This window comes from Cupressus sempervirens, chromosome 4 (genome assembly GCF_028749045.1).
Source record: "Cupressus sempervirens isolate cs-2001-9-10 chromosome 4, ASM2874904v1, whole genome shotgun sequence".
Classification (NCBI taxonomy): Eukaryota; Viridiplantae; Streptophyta; class Pinopsida; order Cupressales; family Cupressaceae; genus Cupressus; species Cupressus sempervirens.
This window is the reverse complement of record NC_143121.1, coordinates 211807409-211829666: the sequence shown is the minus strand read 5'-3', so window position 1 is coordinate 211829666 and position 22258 is coordinate 211807409. Positions and strand designations below refer to the sequence as shown.

Here is a 22258-nt window from a genome sequence, read left to right as displayed (position 1 = left end):
AATATTTTGTCATTTTAACAAAACTTAGTGATATTGTTTCTTTATATTATAAATTTTGGACACCAAGACTATTCGATTATTAAATTATATTTTAAAAAATGTTTTGTTTTGATATTATTTTTCAATGGTTTCAAACAATTATTTTGGAAAGGACCTTAAGAATTAAAAATAGGTTAAGTGATCAACATCAAGAATGGGATTATAATTTTGACTATGCAATGAATTTCTTTTGTTGTGTTTGTTAAAAGGAAGAAAAAATATGGATGTTTGTTATTAATTAGCTAGGAAGAGGGTCATGATCTCACAAAGAGCCACATTACAATGTTAAGCACAACAAATATCAAGAAGAATAACATACCACAACACCTAAAGACCAGCCAAGCTACTTCAAAATATCAAAATCAACAAAAATAATAATAATACATCGGCTATACAAGTTATTGTCAAAGAACCGCTTTAAGTTATTGCTACACTTACTCTTATTAACCATATAGATGTAATTCAAAATATAAAAGCATATCCTCTTAATAATTACTAGCATACAAATAGGTGTAATTCAAAATATGGTTAATAGATGTAATTCAAAATATAAAAGCATATACTTCTAATAATGACTAGCATACAAATAGGTGTAATTCAAAATATGGTTAATAGATGTAATTCAAAATATAAAAGCATATCCTCCTAATAATAACTAGCATACAAATAGGTGTAATTCAAAATATAAAAGCATATCCTCCCAATAATGACTAGCATACAAATAGGTGTAATTCAAAATATAAAAGCATATCCTCCCAATAATGACTAGCATACAAATGTTGACGTTGTTATAAAAAACAATACCGAATCTTCTGCCCACTCAAATCTGTCACACGACAATGCCAATTCCAGCTCTGTAAAGATAATTGATCTCAAGTTGTTACAATATTTTTAAATTTTTTTCAGGAATGTAAACTATGACAGTGACACCACTGTTCATCTTTTTAGAACATGTAGTCATGTACTGTACTGTGTTATAATATATAAAGAATACAACATGTATAAAATAATAAAACGTTTCTTTCCGAATTCCCAACAACCTTCAACCCATTTAAATGTATGGCATGTGGGTTAAAACCACTAATTCATATGTCAAGCCATTTTCAGCAACAACATATCAATTCATGTTGCATATTATCTATTTTTTGGTACTACATCTTGTTTCATTAGCAGGAAAATGCTTATTGAGTCAAATATATGCAACTATGTCCAGGATTAAAGGCAGGAAGATGAGCAGAGTCTACCCACTTCTACCGTGCCAGAATTTGTATCACACTTAACTATGTCATTAGGAAAAAATGGATGTGTTCATCCTACCTACCAATTATTTTTTGATGTGGACGAATTATCGACCAGTACATCAATTTGTAATTGGAAGTAATCTCGAAGCTTCTCTCCAGCTTATAGAAATTTGTATTACAATTCAAAACTGCCATCAGAAAAACGATGGACTACCTAATTTACCATTCAATTATAAAGAATATATGTCTATTTGCCAAAGCTATCGATTATGTTCTGATGTAGAAAATTTCTCAACAACCAGATCATTCTATTATTGCAAGCAATCAATCTATTCTATTCACAGAAGCTGCTTTATAACTACCATATCATTCACAATGTAATCAACATTGCTTCATAATATTCACAGTGTAATCGACATTGCTTCAGTGAAGTTTTAGTGAAAGAGGCGAGCTTCTTACTATATACACACGTTGTCCGTGTCCTACAGTTAAACTCTGTCTATTTATGTCGCACAAGCTTTCAATAACTTCCCCTCAAGTTACTTGTCTTTTCAGAGTTATTCCATTATTAGACTTATATTTTTCTGGTCAAACTCGGTGGTGGAATGCAATTTTGTTGACATGTTCAACTAAAATGGAGGAAACATCCAATGCCAGGTTACTACTCAACACGAATAATATTTTATTAGAGGTTAATAATACAAAAAAATTATATCGTTATGATTGTTATTTCAAAAGAATGTAAACTATGGGCTAAAGAATGTGTATATCAAAATCTGAATATGACCAGGAGGTAAACAAGATGCGTGTGTACGCGGAGAACGCAAATTCCTTTGAAACTTCAACAACAAAACTAAGTCGTATAATAGTTGCTGATCCTGTTTATTTTCCTATATAAGGAAGACATTTGTGTTAACCTTACAAAGAAAAGAAATCACGGAAGGTAAAACAAACCTCACAGTAATACGCAGCAGTCACCTTCGAGCCCGAAAGAATTCGACTGTTTCCAAATACTTTTAAGAAATGGTGTCGACGATTGCAAGCTCTGTGAATGGAGAATCGCAAAATGCTTGGAAGAGGGCAACGAAAAAGATTTGTAAACGAGCGCAAATATCAGATTACAAGGAAACAGGGCCATTTAGATTATGGCAGATCTGTATCAACTCCTTAGATGATGTAAACAAGGATTGCTTGCTAGACTTGGGATTGTTTCCGAGGGACAGAAAAATCTATGCTGAAATACTTTTGGACATTTGGGTATATGTTCGGCAGCTACAAAGGAATGATGCTTTGTCCATCTTATTAGAACTTGGGAAACGAAATATGTTAAATTTGGAAAGCAATTCAAGGTAACTTCTTTTTCTTTTATACAATTTGAGACGTTGTATTTCTTTTAATCGTGTTTGTCAACATTAAACTGACATGGTTACACTTTACAGAGGAAATACATCAGTTTCGTATGTAAATGCTTCAGAGCTATACTTTTCCCAGCGAAATGAATTGCGAGACTTGTCATTGAATTTGGGACAGCGAGATCATCTATTCAACCGCGAGAGGTTGTTAATTGAAAGGAAACGCAATAGTTTGGTGGAGAAATACGAATTAGTGAATCAAAGAGCATTTGATACAAAAATCCTCTCCATTCAAACTGCTGAGTTAATCTAAAACTCTTAAACATCGATATTTCTTTCGCACATTGATATTTTTTTAATATTGATATCCAATACATTATTAGTGATTACTACACAATTTCCCGATCGGATTTACTTGGTAACTACTGTGTGCAGGCCCTGCTGAGGAAAATCAGCTCAATGATATGAATTTCCCGGAAACAGAGGCTTTGTTGTTATTTTTCACATCGACAGAATATGTTCTTCCCACCTTTCTGAAATCCATGAAAAAACTAGAATTTCGAATGGTGTCCAATTGTGGTTCAAAGAAGGCGACATTGAAAGGTATAGATGTCTTATCTTCACTCACTCAACTCAAGAGCATCCGCTTGGAGAGGCTGATTTTACCCTTTGGCAAAAAACAGAGCATTGAAGGACTACATAACTTGGAGAAGCTATCATTGAGCTTATGTGAAGGATTTGGAAATATATCGATATTCAACACAACCAAGCTAAAATATTTTAACCTGGACCACAGCAGTGATTTAGAATAGTTGCCTCGTGAGGTCTGCAATATGACCTCTGCTTTGTCGTGCTCTATTACCAACTGTCATTTACTTCAGAAGTTACCAGATAATTTTGGAAATATGAGCCATGTAAGAATGCTAAGGTTATCGGCGTTACCATTCTTGAAAGAGCTTCCTACGTCAATTGGAGAACTTGGACATTTGGAATATCTAGACATTTCAGGATGCGAAGGGTTGAAGGAACTTCCAAAGGAAATAGGAAAACTCAAGAATTTGAGGGAGATTGACATGAGAGAGTGTTCCCGTCTGAAGATATTACCGACAACAGTTTGTGAGATGTGTTCCCTCAAGCTCGTTATCTGTGACGAGGAGATTGGAAAGCACTGGTTGCAGGCTCGGAATATTTCTATTCCGGATCTTCGAGTTAAAATTGTGGAAGCACACTTTGACCTGGATTGGCTTGACGATTGATTTATTAATTACAATGTTTTTCACAATATTAGTGAATAAGTGATTGCAAATGGATACGTAAATGGCGATGTTTATCACTATATCAATTCCAAATTGGTATGTAATAGACTTTGTATTGATCCATCTAATTATGAGAGGATATTTAAAAATAATCTACTGCTTCCCAGTATTTTGTTTGTGCTGGAATACTGTTGTGTCTATGATTGCCATGGCTAAATGTTGCGATTTTTTTCTTTCTGTGGGTATGCTATTAGAACTTTTAATCGGAATTGTGTAACTTCAGCTATCAGGCTGAAGAAGTTTTTATGCTTTAATCAAATTAAAGATAGACAATAATATTGCTAATAGTGATTGTGATGGTATATTAGAGTTATTTTGGAGAACTAATTGTTTAATTAATTTTTCTCATTGATGGGTTTTGGTGGCTTGACTATAATGACAGTTTCTATGATCCTTCTTTTTGACATCTTAATAAAAAATTAGTTATTAAAGGAAACAAATTTAATAAATCAAAGTTAATATTTTTACCAATCAAATTAAATATTAACTTTTATTATGTATAGGTGGAAAATTTTAAATAATTTATTTTATGAAAATTAATTAGTTTTATTTGAGTTGATTTTAAAATCGTGTTTGCTTTCTTCTATTGAAATATATTAGATTCTATCTATCTAATAATACTTATGGGTTCTAAATTTATCTAAGGTGATTATTCTTTCAAATTATGTAAGATATACTGATAGATCTTACACACAATTTTTATTTTCTTTCAATTAGTGTCTAAATACAAAAGGTTTCAATATAATTTTATCTTTTTTAGTAATTCAAAACACATATCTTAATATATTTTAACTATTCTTTATTATGTGAAAGAAAGTTTTGAAGGTACTCTCATACTCTTTATAGAAAGATTAATTCATTGATGCTCATCCAAAAATAAGAAATATAATTTTAAACACTTGCAGTAGGAAAAATAAAATCCAACAACAAAACAAGAACTAATAAAAACTTAGCAAAAAAAAAGCACACAAATAAACCGAAAAAAAAAAAAGGCACTTAGGCTCCTAGGAGACATTAAGAAAAGTTCTTAATAAACTCAACAACTAAAACATCGAGTTGTTCCATATTATATAAAATCTTGTTGAGGTCTAGGATCTCTTTGTTTGCTATCTAGTCCTTCTTGTGTTTGTTCCCTTGAGTACTTTTGTTAGGGCTAGACATGGCCTCCCAATGCTCTCTATGTCATCGACAACTTATATCATATCATGCTCATTTTTAGTGTTCTCCATCTTAGAGACTAGATTTCTTAGGTGCCTAGCAGAAGCATTCATTATCTTATAACTCTTCTCTCCTATGCATTTGAAAGACTCTCCCAAGCAATGTGTTCTTTCTCCAAAGTGAACAACATTTCCTCTAGGTCCTTGAGTTTGGCACTCCCACACTCTTTAGTATCCACTCTATCCTTATCAAACCACCCAAGCCAACAATAGAAATGGAATCCTTCACCACACAAAATATAAATTATCATTAAAAAAATTCACATAAATATTATTTTAGATTTGAGATTTGTACATAATTCATTAGTATCTTTAAATCTATTTATATTTTTGAATATTTTGTATTAAATAGTAATTTGTTCTACTAACTAATATATTTCCTTTATATTTTAATAATTTTATTAGAAAATTAAACTAGAATTGAGTATAGTTTTGTAATTGTAAAATGTAAATGTATAATTTATTTTTTGAGAGAGAATGATCCATGTCTCCAAACTTATAGAATTTCTAAAATGAAAATTTATAAATTGGAGGGTATTGATAAAACTTGATCGATTCAAATTAATATAAGTTCCTTCTATTTTTCTGAATGTCATTAAACATAAATATTATACATGTTGGTGTTAAATAACATGATATTGTGCTATTCATTACTAATATAAAAAATTGTTCAGTTTACCTTATAATATATTGAAAGCATATTAATAAATATTAATATATTATTATTTAGAAAAGCAATATGCACTTTCAAATAAAATTAAAATGCTATATTTGATTTTTTCCTCACATCGCCTATCATCACATATACATCTAATTTTCTTAAATGTCTCTTCCAAATAATAAATATTAAAGTAGTATAAAAGATATATGCTAACTAAACCTTAGAAAATAAATTTACGTATACAGTTCAATCATACTAAGGCTCTCTACATAGTAAGATAATATTTTGTACATTAATAAATTGTAATTAGGTTTTTAAATAACATATCTAAATTAAATATATCTTTGTAGGTATGTATGTCCAAATATGTCTAGATATAAATTTTATAAACTAGATCTAAAAGTAGAATATTGATAAAGAATGCACACCAATCTTAATAATCATCATACCTTTTCTATACAATAATTATGTAAAAAACATCATCATATTGGTCCAAATGGGAGCTCATGACTATAACCACTTATGGAATCCTTCTAGATAAAGCACAATATACATTAACAAGGCCATATGGAAATAAAATTTAACATTTAAAATGTTTAAAAAATGATTTGAGATAAAATTGAACTTCAAAATAATTGGTGATGTTTTTGAAGTATTATATATCAAACAAACAAATGAGGGGCTAATCCTAGAGTACAAAAAGGCTGAAGGACCAGCCTAAGGTTGCCTCCAAATTATCTAACTGATGCTAGTTTTATACTTCAAAAAATATATAAGTTATAGAATAGAATAATTCTTACCATTACTCCTGTTACTAATCAACCAAAAAAATGGAAAAGCATTCCAGCAGCAAGGGAACATATTTTTGCTATTAGTCCAATACTTAATCATATACATATATAATAAAACCCTATAGAACACTAAGTTCAAAGTAATCAAAAACATTAAAAAAAAAAATGGAAAAACATCATGAAGGCTAGCTTCCCTCATTCTTTTGTGGTTCCTCATTCTTCTTCTCCTAAAGCTTGTCCCTATTCACCTCCACCCCCTCCTATTTAACAAGTTTTTCCAAGAGTGTCTTCAGCCAATCCTCTGCCAAAAAGCTATAAATGGAGTGTGTAGTTTTTCTCTACATGACCAAATCCTTCACATCCTTATTCATGTACAATAAATAAAGAATAGTGGTAGTGGAAATGCATAAATTTCATGGAGAATTCAACTAGCGTGTTCAATTTTTTGGCAAAGGCTAATGTGATTGTCAACCATCTCCTTCATTGAATGCTCCAACCTATCTAGCTGAGCCCTAGTTTGGCTCTGGTCATGGGTATGCTTCCCTTTTTCCCACCCACCTTTGGGAGTGGCTTTCATGGGGGAGGTGATGTCCTCCAGCTAGCTTCTAGTTAGGGACAAGAAAACTCAAGGGTATCTAAGATATCTGAGGGACTGGAAGGGCTAGATATAGGCTTCTTTCCAATGTCTTGGTGTGGCCTTTTCCTCTTTATGGGGTTTTTCTTACTATCTATAGACATAGAGCTAAAGCCTTATTTGTGTGTGTGTGGGGGGGGGGGGGGGGGTGGGGACTTCAATTTCTCCAATTGGAGTCTTCTACTAGTTCTTTGAGCATTTTTATTGCTCCTCCTCATATCCATATTTGAATCAATTAGGATTTTTTAAAACATTAGAGGTAGGGTTTTTTAGTTTTTGTGTGGCTTTAGCCAGGGCGAGGGTTAATGGATATTTGGGGGGTGATAGTAGCCAGTGGGTTGACCAACAACAATGGGTTTAAGTAAAGGTGGTAGTGGTAGAGTTTATTCATGAAACCCTAGTGGATGAGATGAAAGGGTTTACCCTTCTCTTTCTTTTCCTAGCCTTATAGACACCATGTTCCATGGATTTCAAAATAAGATATGAAAAATAAATTTGATCTAGGTTCCTAAAATGGTTGAGAATGGTGAAATGGTAGTAATATAGTACTTGGAACCAATCTTCAAGGGTAATATACCTCATTATCACATAGTAAATCATATCCCAAGGCTTCTGGAGATCCTTTTTGGAAAATCCACAATGCATTTGAACCAAATCCTCATTAAATTTGAAGAACTTCCTCAAAATAGTTTCATCATTCACTCTGGCCTGCTTGCACCAATTCTTGCCCCCAAGGGAAAACCCACCAACCCTTGCAATAACCTCTTCCATGATTTCAAACGTTATCCCATTTTTTTTCACTTTGCTATAATTCCATGAGTTGAAGAGTTGCATCGAGATGTGCTCATCATGTTTTTGCATTCCTTCTGTAAATGGTAGTAAATCACTTTCCCAAAGATAAACCATCATAGCTCCACTCTTACAAATGCAAGCCTCAATCCCCACTTGTTCGATGCGATCACTGACTCCCATTTCTCCACCCAACTCAACCACCAACTCCTCAAATTTTCTCGACCTCTTCTTGTTGTAGGTTTGGCAGTCACAGTAGGTTAAATAAATTGCACCTAAGATAAAAATGTAAAGGAAGAAAAAAATCATCATAAGATTGTAAAAGTTTCCCAAGAACTGAAAAGCCTTCCTTAGTGACACATGTGATCAATACTTTCCTTCCATAATCACCCGTCACCAGCTCTAGTTGGAGTGGGGTTTGATTAAAGTGTCTTTGTCATCTTTCTTTGTTATTTTTTTATATCTTGACAAATCCATTACATTCATCCTTTTTCAAAAATAATTAAAATTGCCGATGTTATCATTTAGATACTATCATATATCAAGGTACACTACTCTAATAATTGGAAGTCATATTTTTAATATTTTGATTTCTTCTATCTTGGAGGTAGTAACACATATACATCTATCCCACACCTTAAATATATTGAGAGAACTAAAGGGTGTGATTATGTACTTGATATGTAGTACTATTAATAATAATTATAATAATATGTAAATATTATGTAACCTATTAACATCTTGCATCTCACAAGAAAAGAGCTTCATAGTCATATGATGTAGTGTATTTTATTATTTTTATGTAACTTATTTTAGGGAAATAGAAAAGAGTATTTATCTACTCAAATTGACTAATTATATCTATGTGTTCCACTACCTTTATTATTTCAACACTATTAAAATATCCAACAATAATAATGTCATATTTTCTAATATAAAGAATATATAGCTACATCATAAAAATGATCAAAACTGAATTTCTATACACTTATATCATCTTCAAGAAACAATGATCTATACAACTATGCTATTTTATAATAACATTACTTCTTTATATACAAATTAATGTCCATATTAGTGTTCACAAGTGTAAACATATCACATTTTCAACAATTTATTCCAACAAAAATACACAATCTAAAATTTATATATACCATGATAAAATGCACACTCATTCTCATATATGTCTAGTTCCTATGTCATGATAATATTTACTATATTATCTTTCTCTTTTTTGACTATTAATTAATGGTAATCTGTGTTCACCCACTTACATGTTATAATTATGGTTTAATTATGAATATAAAAAGTAAACGAAAATCAGAATTGGCATAGTATTGAAGAGTAAATATTTAATAGTTGAAATTACTTAAGAATTAAATTATAAATGATTAATTTCTATTATATCAAATAGGAATCATTTTCCACGTGTTCCCTAAAGACTACTCCAATTGAGGATCCACGTGTCAAAAAAATGTTGGCATTGCATACATGCAAATAAAAAATAAAATAAGGAAATATTACCTAGAAAAATACAAAGCATAACTACTCTAAATTATAACACTTAAATTGATTCTATTTAAAACATAGTTTTGGTTCTCTATTTCATATTTAGAGTAAAACAATTGTGTTTCTTTACCTAAAGTAATTTGAACTCTTTAGTTAAATGGCCATATTTTTTATTGTACCATTTCATGTGTTTCTTTTTCCTAAAGGTATATAAGTTATGTTTGATCTATTAAGACAAATCAATTATAAAACATTCTATTGAATTCTTTCATGTAATATATATTTTAATTGATTTGTGTATTAGGTTGCAAGGTTGTAAGTAAGATGTGAGTAGAATAAGGGAATTCATATTTACAAAATATTACATATTTTATTTTCAAGAATACTAATCTATCATAAGACTTTTTTAGTGATAAATAAATGAACATTTAGCATACATTGAGCATGATTAATGTGTTTGACCTATTCTGTTATTTAATATTTTTAATTATCCTATTAAGATATACTTAAATATTCTTGTTTTTGAAGTATTAGATAGCAACCAAAAGAAAGGGGGGCTAGCCCTGAGTTACAAAAAGGTTGAAGAACAACCAAAAATCACCTCCCACTTCTCTAACTAATATGAGTTTTATATTTCAAATTCCAAATATAGACTAGCTCTAAAAAGGAGTAACCCTTATCAATAATCCTATCCCTAATAAGCATGTAATATGAAAAATTATACCAGTAGCAAGGAAACTTATTACTGCTACTAGTCCAGTTCATGAACACATATGTAATAAAATTCTCATAGGACACCAAGTTCAATGGGATCCAAAACATAAAGAAAACATAAAGAAAACCAAAGAACTAGGGGCTAATTTCTCGCTTTCTCTCCCTATTCCTCCTCCTTCTTTTCCTTAGGCCCCTCTTTGTTCAAATCCACCCCCTCCTCTTTGATGGGTTTATCAGGCATTGTCTTCAGCCAATCCTCTATCAAGAAATCATAGATAGAGTCGTAGTTGTGCTCTCTTTGCCCATATCTTTCTCATCCTTGTTAACCTGCAAAAAAATAGAAAGCGGTGGTAGCAAAGTGCATGACCTTCATGGTGAATTCTACCAAAGTGTCAAACTTTTAGTAAATTCCAATATGGTTATTGACAAGCTCCTTCATCAAATTTGATCTAGCCTCTCCAGTCGAGCCTTTCTTTGGCTCTTTCTATGCCTATGTCTCCCTTTCTTCCCCCTAGCTATGAGAAGTTCTTTCATGGGGGAGGTGATATCCTCCCCCCAACTTCTATTTGGGGATGAGATGACTTCTAGGGTGTCTGAGATATGTGAGGGGCTAGGTGGGCTAGGTACTTAAATATTCTTGTTGGTATTATAGAGACAAAGTTTTTATTGAGTTATCCACTCTTTGATAGTTTTATCAATACTTTCTACAAGTGCATCATGACTGAACCCTTGTTATTAACTAACATAGATCCATGGGTCTAGTTCTTAATTTTTTTCTATAGGATTGAAGGCACAACATCACCATTGATAAGCTATGGTATTTCCTAACTAAGGATCGAAATCCTTTAACTTATTTTTTTGATATATGTAATTTATGAGATTGGACATCTAAAGTATTTAGTAGCCAATACAAAAAGGATGTTACTACATAGACTATTCTTTGAAGATAATTTTAAACAAATTAAATTATTAATGTTGGATTCTATCAAGTATGAGGCAACTAAAAGAACTAGTAAATAATTTCTTAAGTGATTGGATAATTTTGTGCTTATCAAAAAATTGTAAAATGAATGGAAAAATTACTAATTCCCCAATTCAATATTTTCTGTCAAAGACAATTTTGATCAAAACTTGACTATACATGAATTTTCTAAACTAGTCTACCATAGTAATAGTAATAGTAATAGTAATAGTAATAGTAATAGTAATAATATTTTTCTTATAAATTGTATTCTCATCTTTGTTCTATATGAATAACCAATAATTTTTATGCTTAGCACAAAGAACAAGGACCTTTCTAAAGACAATACCAGAAAATTCAATTGAGTGATTGGTATTTTATTGTATAATAACTTAAGATTACTAATTTTAGGTCTAATTCAATTTCATTAATTGTTTTAGCAACATCACAATGATGATTCTCTTCGGTGGAGATTTTTTCAAAAGGGTACTAGCTAAATAGAAAAGATAATGACTACATTCAAAATTGGTTTAAGATCATCCTCTAGATCTTGTGAGGGATCTTAAGGTTTGATAATAGACTCTAGTGGTATGTAGAGCCTCCAAAACTATGGAAATGCTATAAGTTTTTATTTATTTCTTTAAAGGTTTTATTTGGTAAAGTAAGTTGTGTTGTACAAAAAGGTTAGAAACACTTCTTAATTCTTGATTGTCAACTCCCAACAAATAATTTTACTGTTAGTATGAATTTCTCTAGCTATATACATATCCACAACATGCTCTTAGTAGAAAAAATTGACTATCCAATATTTGAAATAAAATGGAAGTAAGTCAATTTAATCTTAATGAATAACTAATTAAACTCTAATATAGTGGTCACAAACTACTTGTGGTGTATCTTAGTTTATCAATGGATAAGAGTCATGGAGAACTTTTTAAGTTTAAGTTGTGAATTAAGAATATTTTATCTGCATTCCATCATTATCATGCTTATATCATGAAGATCAATTTGAAAATCCGTACCAAATCATTATAACAATTTTTATGATTGTCTCATAAACTGTAACTAAAAGATTCTCTCCATATTTCATTATAAAAGATACCACCATTTAATTTAATATTCATCCATAAAGATTCCATAATTTTATAATGTAATAATTCAACACTTGAATAGAATACTCTAGAGATACTATCATTTAAATATTTTTTTATAAATGAAATAAAAGATTGTCCCATAAAACTAAAGAATAATAACCAAGACAACAATGTAGTAATAAAAGCTTCCTCGGTCCTCTCTATTTTTATCTGACCAAAAAAAATTTCCATATGTGAGAAACAAAGCTCGTGAAAAGTCAGCTTCGTATGCGCTTGAATGGAAGCAAATGGGAACCAGACTACGCCAACTTTTTTTTAATTTATTCAACAAATTCGACAGATGTCTCTTTGGAATCGATCTTGAAGGTCAAAAGAATTCGAAAAGATGATTCAAAAACTTTTCGAGCAATATCGTTTTCACATAAAAGAAATTTAAAATATAAGCACATTCGTGAGAGGAACTAGGAAAGACTGTTACACATTCGTGCGAAAGAGAGTAGGAAAAGGGGACAAATGAAATCCATGTACATTGTGGAGTCAGTCATACGTTGAGAATGCAGGCTTCATTGTAACTTCAATACTGTCGAGCAAAGAACTCCTTAGATGGTCTACTCAACAAATGTTTCTTAGACTTGACGCTATTTCAGGAGGACAAGAAAATCTGTACTGGCGCACTTTTGCACATTTGGGTTTATGTTAGAAAGCTACAAAGCAATGATGCTTTTTCCATCTTATCGGTAATTAGCTCATCTTTTATACTATTTTATATCGGGTTTCTTCTAAAAATGTTTTTCAATAGTAAGGTCACGTGCTTGCACTTAACAGGGGAATTACAACAATTTCTTCTGGAAATGAGAATGCTTCAGAGCTTTACTTTTCTCAGCCTAATGAAATGCGAGATTTGGATTTGCATTTGGGACACCATGACAATATATCCCATCGCAAGAGGTTGGTCATAGAATGGAAGAACATTGCTTCGTTAAAGAATTGGGAGCTGCTCATAAATAGAGCGTTTGATACTCAAATTCTCTCCATTCTCACCGGTATGTTGATTTAAAAACTCTCCCACATCCATTTTTGTCTGGAAAAACATTTCTTCGTTTTCATGTTCATATTTGATCTTAATTTATAGGGGAAAAAACTGAATTTCAAAAATGATTTTCGGAATTGAATAAGGTTTACATCACTTTTCTAGGTCGCTTGGCTGCCTGTGCGTGAATTTCACATACATAACTAGTAGTCATTATCAGTGCACAAGTTTCTAATTGGATTTTCTATGTAATTAATGTTATTGTAGTTTTTTTATTTTTCCTATTTTGCTAGGTTTTTCCTACACTTTTAATAATCTTGCTTAGGTTAATAAAGCATGTCTTATTAGGTGAATGGTTGTGAGGTGTCACCTTCCTACATGTGAGCATCCATTAGCTATCTTAGGAAGATACTTTGCTATCTTTAGTCTGATAGATGGTTGCTCCTCATTGGTTGGTGTTGCCAGCTCCTCCCTCTTCCTAGCCTATATAAGCATGCTACCTAGCTTGTATTTGTATCTCTTATTTTTGCATCCTCTTAATGCTATTTTGCTTCCAGCATTTGCATTACTCTCTTGGAGACTAACTCTATGATGCTATTTTGATTTTGTATCATTTGCATTCATAGTTTAGATATTTACTCTTTGCACTAGTTTTCTGGGTTATTAATCTTTTCAGATTCTAACATGGTATCAGAGCTTTTCTATGTGCAAGAGTAGATTTTAGTTTCTTTATTTGAGAGATTCGGAGGGGGCAAATAAATTTTATTGTAGTTTTTTGAAAAACGAAATATGCTCTTCTCTTGCATGTTCAGATGATCTTGAGAATCAGAAAAGTTTTGACAAAAACGGTTTTTCTCTGGGGTTTCAATCTCAAATTTGACAACCAACTTGCATATTTGGAGTTTTCAATCAGTTTTGCAGGTACTAGCATGCCATTGATGGACTTAGAAAGTTGATCTAGCATTTGCATGTTATATTCTAATTGCTGGAGTCATTTTTTGATTTTTGGAGCCGTTTTTTACTGTTAAAGGCGTCTGATTTACACTACAGCAACATCTTCTGTACATCAGCAAGAAAAACACTTTCTAAGTTTTGTTCGCAGCCCTGAAAAACCATTTGGGTATCTTTTACATTTTGCATGCAAGTTGTATATTTTGTAGAATCAAGCATGCAAAGCTACAGCCATACCCCTCTCCGTTGGCAGTCGCAGATTTGAATGCACTTTTCAAATGTCTTGTTCTTGCTCATACAAACTCCAATTTTAATGATTCTTGTTATGAACTTGGCTATTTTTTTGTGCTCTATCCACTAATGGAGTTTTTAAAAAAAATTTCATGCATGAATTCTTCAGAAATTGCAGATTCTCAGTCGTGACTGTGCACAGTTCTCATTTTGAAAATTTCGGAGGATCATAACTTTCTCATACGACCTCGTATCGATGCGATTCTTTTTTTGAAAGTGCATGATTTTTCGAGTAGATCGCAGTAGTGCTATTTTTTTTCTTGATTATTGTGCCCAAGTTTCACTTTTAGCATATGCTCTTCATGAGGAGGCCCTGTCGGTTTTTCTTCCGTAACTTGAGCATACAGATGTATTTTTTCGATTCGAAAAATGCGTTAGAAAGCTGGTTCCGAGATGGAGATGATGGTACAAGTTTTTTTGATTTTTCCTATAGTCTGGTTGCCTATTTTGGCAGTCAAAGCCAAATGTTCTATTTTGTCTTTCGAGAGCCATATCTCGCTCATTCGGACTCTTTTCAGGGCTCACCAGATATCGTTGGAAAGCTGGTTCTATGAGTTATTCATTTGCAGAGGTCTTTTATCCAGATTTTTCTCCAGGTTCTTTCTCCTTCGAGTTTTGCACTTTCGCACTCTGGCGGATTACTTGGATTCTACAAGTCCTGGAATCTCTTCTTCTGTTCTTTTGGCTCACTCTTCTTTCTGAATTCTGAGCATTGTATGCTTCTATTCTGTTGCATTCCTTTTTTGTAAACACACTGAGATAAAGTGCCTGCTTTTGCATATCTAGGATCTTGTACACCTTGTGTTTGTTTGTACTCGCACTCAGTTATAAAGTGCCATGGGGGGTCATGATGTTTTTCCATTTTGTGCTCATCCACCTTTGTCAAGTGAATTTTTCTTCCACGACATTAGCCCATGCAGTGTGTCGGTGACACCACCCTTTATCCTATGCTTGTACTTCTATTGCACTATTGGTGTTCCTGATTCTTCTTCTTGCAAATGTTTTTGGCATTGCATTTTAGTGTTCCTGTCACCCCTCTCCCTGTTCAGCATTATGGGAGGGTTCACTTGTTGTTCTATGCTTCTTTGGTTGATGGTTCGTGCCTTCTATTTCCATGGAGGTTCTACAGATTAGCATTTTGACAGAGTTTGCAGCTTCATGCTTCAAAGATGCTTCATGCTCTTTTTTGTTCCTCTCTTTGGGACATTTCCTAGATTGGAGGCTTAGTTTCCTTCATCTAGTTCTTTTTCTTGTATTGCGTACCTGATTAGGCCTTGTTGTCGGGACCCATTTTCTTGCTTTCATAGCTTTGCTAGGTTAGCATCCACCTAAGCTTCGCTTATGGGGGGGTGTTAGTGTAGTCTTTTTATTTTTCCTATTTTGCTAGGTTTTTCCTACATTTTTAATAATCTTGCTTAGGTTAATAAAGCATGTCTTATTAGGTGAATAGGTGTGAGCTGTCACCTTCCTACATGTGAGCATCCATTAGCTATCTTAGGAAGATACTTTGCTATCTTTAGTCCGATAGATGGTTGCTCCTCATTGGTTGGTGTTGCCACCTCCTCTCTCTTCCTAGCCTATATAAGCATGCTACCTGGCTTGTATTTGTATCTCTTATTTTTGCATCCTCTTAATGCTATTTTGCTTCCAGCATTTGCATTACTCTCTTGGAGACTAACTCTATGATGCTATTTTGATTTTGTATCATTTGCATTCATAGTTTAGATATTTACTCTTTGCACTAGTTTTCTGGGTTATTAATCTTTTCAGATTCTAACAATTAATACACGCAGGCCCTATGGAGGAAAGTGACTGGTATGATATGAACTTCAAAGGCACTATTGTTGTTCTTTGAATCAAAAGAATAATTTCTTTCCCCATTTCTGAAATCCATAAAAAAATGAAGTTTCTGATGATATCAAATAGCGGTACAGACAAGGCAACAGTGAATGGTCTAGATATGTTATTTTCACTCACTCAAGTGAAGATTGTCCGCTTCGAGAGGTTGATTTCACCCTTGGCGGGAAACGGAGCATTCAAGCACTGCAAAATATAGAGAAGCTATCTTTGAGTTTATGTGAAGGATTTTAAAATACACCCACATTGGCCAAGCTACAACATTTTAACCTTGATCACAGCAATGAATTCGAGGAATTACTTCCTTGTATCTACAATATACCCTCCATTCTATCATGCTCTATCACCAACTGCCATCAGCTTCAAAATTTACCTTATGATTTTGGACATATGAAAAGTCTAAGAATGTTAAGGTTATCGACACTACCACGCCTGGAACAACTTCCTGCATCAATTGGGAAACTTGAACATTTCACTATGTGAGGGCTTGAAAGAACTCCCGAAGAAAATAGGAAAATCAAGAAATTGAGGGAGATTGATATGAGAGAATGTTCCCATGTGACAATGTTACCTGTTACTATTTGTGAACTCGGTTCTTTGAAGATTGTTACACATGATGAGTCGATTGGGAAGCAGTGGTTGCGGGTAAAGAACACTTGCATTCGTGAGCTTAGAATTCAAGTTGTGGAAGCACGGTTTAGTGTGGATTGGATTGATTGAATTTCATTTAGGGTCTGTTTGGCCATGGGCATAGGAATGGAGAATAGGCATGTAATATTGGGAATAAGAATGGCTATTCTAACAACTATTTTTTTGAATGGGTATAAGCTCATTTTAGAGGCAAAATGGGAATATGTATTCCTATTCCCTATTCCAAGTGACTAACCAAATAGAAAATAGAATACATATTCCAACTTTTCTATTCCTATTCTAGCAACCAAACGGGCCCTTAAAGAATATGAGCTAAGGATATTTACATCCTTTATAAATTATCTAGTTCATTAGTTTCATGTTCACTAGCACAAATGAATATAAGAACCTCTTAATTTTCAGCCTATATTATGATCAATTTTAATGGTAGTTTAGTGCAGTTAACATATTTTGATAGGAATTTGATCTATGTCATTACCTATGAATGTATCAATAAATGAAAATGCTCATGAATTTCCAATTCTAAGTAACGTGTTGTATGTATAAATTAGTAAAAACTTACAATAAGAAACTACTTTATTGAATGTGTCATTTTCTAATATTTGTTAAGGTCAATTAAGTTGAGAGGCTTTTTGGTATGAATCTTCAATGTAAACAAATTTGTATGTCATGTAAATCTTGTAATTATAGCTCATCAAATGGATCAATGTACACAATATTAAATTTTTTTAAGCTGAGATGCTTTCTATATTAGTATCAATCTTCAATGTAAACAATTAGAATTTTTCAAAAAATAAGACAATCATTTGCATATCTTGTACATCTTCTAGTCAGAGCTCATTGAATGGATCCATGTACACAATACTAATTTTTTTAGTAGCAGTTAAAAAATAGAAAAAATAAAGGTGAGAAGAAGTAACAGTTAGAGTCATAATGATGTAAAGAAAAACGAATTGAAGTAACATGTGGAAGTAACCTAATTTCAATGTCTTCAAAGAAATTAAATCCTTCCACATTAACAAAATGGATGAAAACCACAGTAAAAGAGTCTTATTTTATGATCTTAGAATTTTGATTTGAGTAAGCTCCTAGATTTTGAGAAACCATTATATCGATTTGAGAAAGCTTCTCATTCAATTTAAATAAGTACTTTGGGCTAGCTTACTACTTAGGTGATCTTGGTTTGTTCCACAATGACTAAAAATTTGAGGGTACTAAGGATTTAGGATTCTTTTTGTATCATTTAAATCTTACAAGGAATGAACTTTTTTTTTTTTTTTTTCATTTAATCTTGTGGAGATTAGTAAAATCTAGATTATAATATATTTTCTTTTGACACACAAATGACTCATGAGCATTACATCCACTAGCAATTTTTTAAGCTTTTTCTCAAATCCCTTTCTTCTTAAATGCCAATGATCATTTTTAAAAAACATCAAATTCTTTTCTTGAAAATATATTCTTTTCTATAGAGGCTATGAGAATGGCACAACTATTAATGGAAGGAGTTATGAATTCTCAAACAATGAGGAGGTGATAGGGAATAGGTTTCACCTTGGTTGATATAAAATTTTAATGCTTTTGGCCTTTTTATTTCAATGAATTGATTTCATTAAAATCTAAATAGAAAAATTTCAAGTATTTGCTACCAGATCCACTTATTTGTATGTGCTAATAAATATTTTATATTTCAAGATATGGGTTGATTTTACTACTTTAATTAGAACTCACCATTGTTAATATTTTATTTATTGTGGTGAAATCCTCTAATATTTTATGAATTATAAAAGAAAATTTGTCAAATGAAAACTAAGGAATTGCATTGGAATCTTAATTGTAATCATTTAGATGTTTTACAAAAAATTAGAATACAACTATCCCATTATAGAGGAGAATATCAGATAGAGATAGTTCCAAAGACATAAGTGAAAGAAAATAGGAATAGAGGCAATTACAAGAAAATATGAGTAGAGGTAATTAAAAACCCTTGTCAGTGCAAATCAAGTTATTTAAGTTGAGAAGCTTTCTATAGTAGTATTAATCTTTAATGTTAACAATTAGCTTTTTAAAAAGAATTAGACAACCATTTACATATGTTGCATATATTGAAGGGATAGTTCATTGAATGGAGACATGGATACAGTATTAAAGATTTTAAAGCCAAAAGGATATCTATAGCAGTGTCAATCTTCAATGTAAATAATTATCTTTCTTTTCTAAAATTAGACAATCATTTATATGTCTTATATATCTTGCAGTGATAACTCATTGAATGGATCCATGTACACAATATTAAATACTTTAGTAGCAATTACGCGAGAGAGAGAGAGAGAGAGAGAGCGAGAGAGAGAGAGAGAGAGAGAGAGAGAGAGAGAGAGAGAGAGAGAGAGAGAGAGAGAGAGAGAGAGAGAGAGAGAGAGAGAGAGATGGGTTGAGTCATAATGAAATGATGAAAAACATTTGAAGTAACATATGAAAGTAACCTAACTTGAGTCTTTTCAAAGAAATAAAATCTTTGAACATTAAATTTGACCAAGCTGCTAGATTTTGAGAAAGCATTATATTAATTTTATTACACTTTTCAATTGATTTTTAGAAAACGTTTCAAGTTGGCTTGCTTCTCAAGTTAACTTGATTTGTTTCACAATGACTAAAAAATTGAGTGTACGAAGGATATACGATTCTTTTGTTTTTCTAAATGTTATAGGGAATGAACTATTATTTTCATTTGAACTTGTGGAAATTAATAAAATCTAGATTCTAATGTATTTGGTTGGGATACACATGATTTATTTGTAACTGAGAAATGATATGTTGCTGACATATGAGCATTACATTCGTGAGCATTTTCAAAGTTCTTTCTAAGATCCCTTTCTTGTTATAAGTAAATGATCCTTTAAAAATAAATCAAATTCTTTTCTTGAATTTTTTTTTGTAGATTCTATGTGTATGATTAGGTGATTAATTTCTCTCAAGGGAGAAAATTGATGGAAGGAGCTATAGTTTTTGAAACAATGAAAAGTTGAAGGGAATACGTTTTAACTTGGTAGAGAGATAATTTTACTTTTTTGTCATTTTTCTTGTAACAAATTGATTGCAATAAAATATAAATACAAAAAAATTCAAGTATTTGTTAGTAGATTTATTTATTTGTATGTGCTAATAAATAATCTATGTTTCAAGCTATGGGTTTTAGTGCAAGTAAATTTATTTAAGCCAAGAGGCTTTCTATAGTAGTATCAATCCACAATGTAAATAATTTTCCTTTTTGAAAAAAAAAAACATTCATTTGTATTGGTGTATATCTTGTAGTGTATAGCCTATTGAATTGATCCATGTACATAATATTAAGGATTTTCGTAGTAGTTACTTAAAATAGAAAGAAAAAAGCAAGAAGAAGTAATGGTTGGAGTATAATGAAATGAAGAAAAAAAAAATTGAAGTAACATGTGGAAGTAAGATAATTTAAATCTCTTCAAAGAAATGAAATCCTATAATATTAATGGAATAAATGGAAGTAAAAGTGGAAGAGTCTTATTCTATTATCATAGCATTTTGATTTGAGCAATTTTCTAGATTTTGAGAAACTATTATATCAATTTGAACAAGGTTTCCAATCAATTTGAGCAAGTGTTTCAGGTTGGATTTCTACTTAGGTGAGCAGGGTTTATTCCATAGTGTTTGAAAATTTGAGGTTGTTGTGGACCAAGAATCTTCTGTGTCATTTAAATGTTATAGGGAATCACCTATATTTTTTCATTTGATCTTGTAGAGATTAATAAAATCTAAATTCTAATGTATTATCTTGTGAGGAAAATTACATTCAATTGTAACCAAGAAATGATACACGACTAAGTTATGAGCATTACTTTCACTTGCATTTTTAAAGTTTTTTCTTAGCTCCATTTCTTGTTGCAAGCAAGTGATTCTTTAAAAAATCATATTCTTTTTTTCTTGAAAATGTATTCTTTTTCTATAGATGCTATGAGTATGACATGAAGATTAATGGCTCTAGGGGGAGAATATTTAGGGAAGGAGTTATAGAATCTAAAATGATGAGGAGGTGAAGGGAATAGGCTTTTCCTTGGCTAAGGGAGAATCCTAATGTTTTTGACCATTTTCTTGCAATGAATCCATTACATTAAATTCCAAATAGAAATTATTTCATTTACTTATTAGCAAATCCACTTATTTGTACATGCTAATAAATATTATATATTTCAAGCTGTGGGTTGGTTTTATGACTTTACTTCGAGCTCACCATTGTAAATATTGCATTTATTTTAGCAAAATCCTCTATAATCCTATGAAATGTAGAAGAAAAATCATCATGTGGAAAATTAAGGAATTGAACTGAAATTTTAATTGTAAACATTTAGATGTTTTAGGAAAAAATAACATACAACTATCCCATGATAGAGGAGATTATGAAAGAGAGACAGTTCCAAAGACATGAGTGAGAAAAATATGAGCATAGCCAATTACAAGATAATATGAATATAGGTTGTTACAAATCCATGTCAATTCAAAGAAATTCATTTATATCAAGAGGCTTTCTATAGTGGTATCAATCTTCAATGTAAACAAATAAATCTTTTGAAAAAAGTTAGACAACCATTCGCATGTCTTGTGTATCTTGTAGTGATAGCTCATTGAATGGAACCATGTAAAAAATATTAAAGATTTTAGCAGTAGTTATAAAATAGAAAGAAAAAAAGTGAGAAGAAGTAACTGTTAGAGTATAATGAAATGAAGAAAAACAAATTGACATAGCATGTAGAAGTAACCTAATTTTAGTATCTTCAAAGAAATCAAATCCTACAACATTAATGAATCAAATGGAAGTAAAAGTGGAAGAGTCTTACTATATGATCATAGTATTTTTATTTGAGCAAGTTTCCAAATTTTGAGAAACTATTATATCATTTTAAGGAAGATTTTCAATCGATTTGAGGAAGTATTTAAGTTGGTCTTTCTACTCTAGTTAGCATGGTTTTTTCCATAATGATTGAAAATTTGAGGGTGTTGAGGATCTAGGAATCTTTTGTTTCATTTACATGTTACAGGTACTAAACCTTTTATGTGTGTGTGTGTGTGTGTGTGTGTGTGTGTGTGTGTATCTTGTGGAGGTTAATAAATTCTAGAAAATAATTTATTATC

At 31.6% G+C, this 22258-nt stretch overlaps 1 pseudogene; it reads left to right on the top strand.

Annotated features, from left to right (window-relative positions):
- Window positions 1–2303: 2303 nt before the first annotated feature.
- On the top strand, window positions 2304–4074 carry LOC149560736 (putative disease resistance protein At4g33300; annotated as a pseudogene).
- The last annotated feature ends 18184 nt before the right edge of the window (window positions 4075–22258 follow it).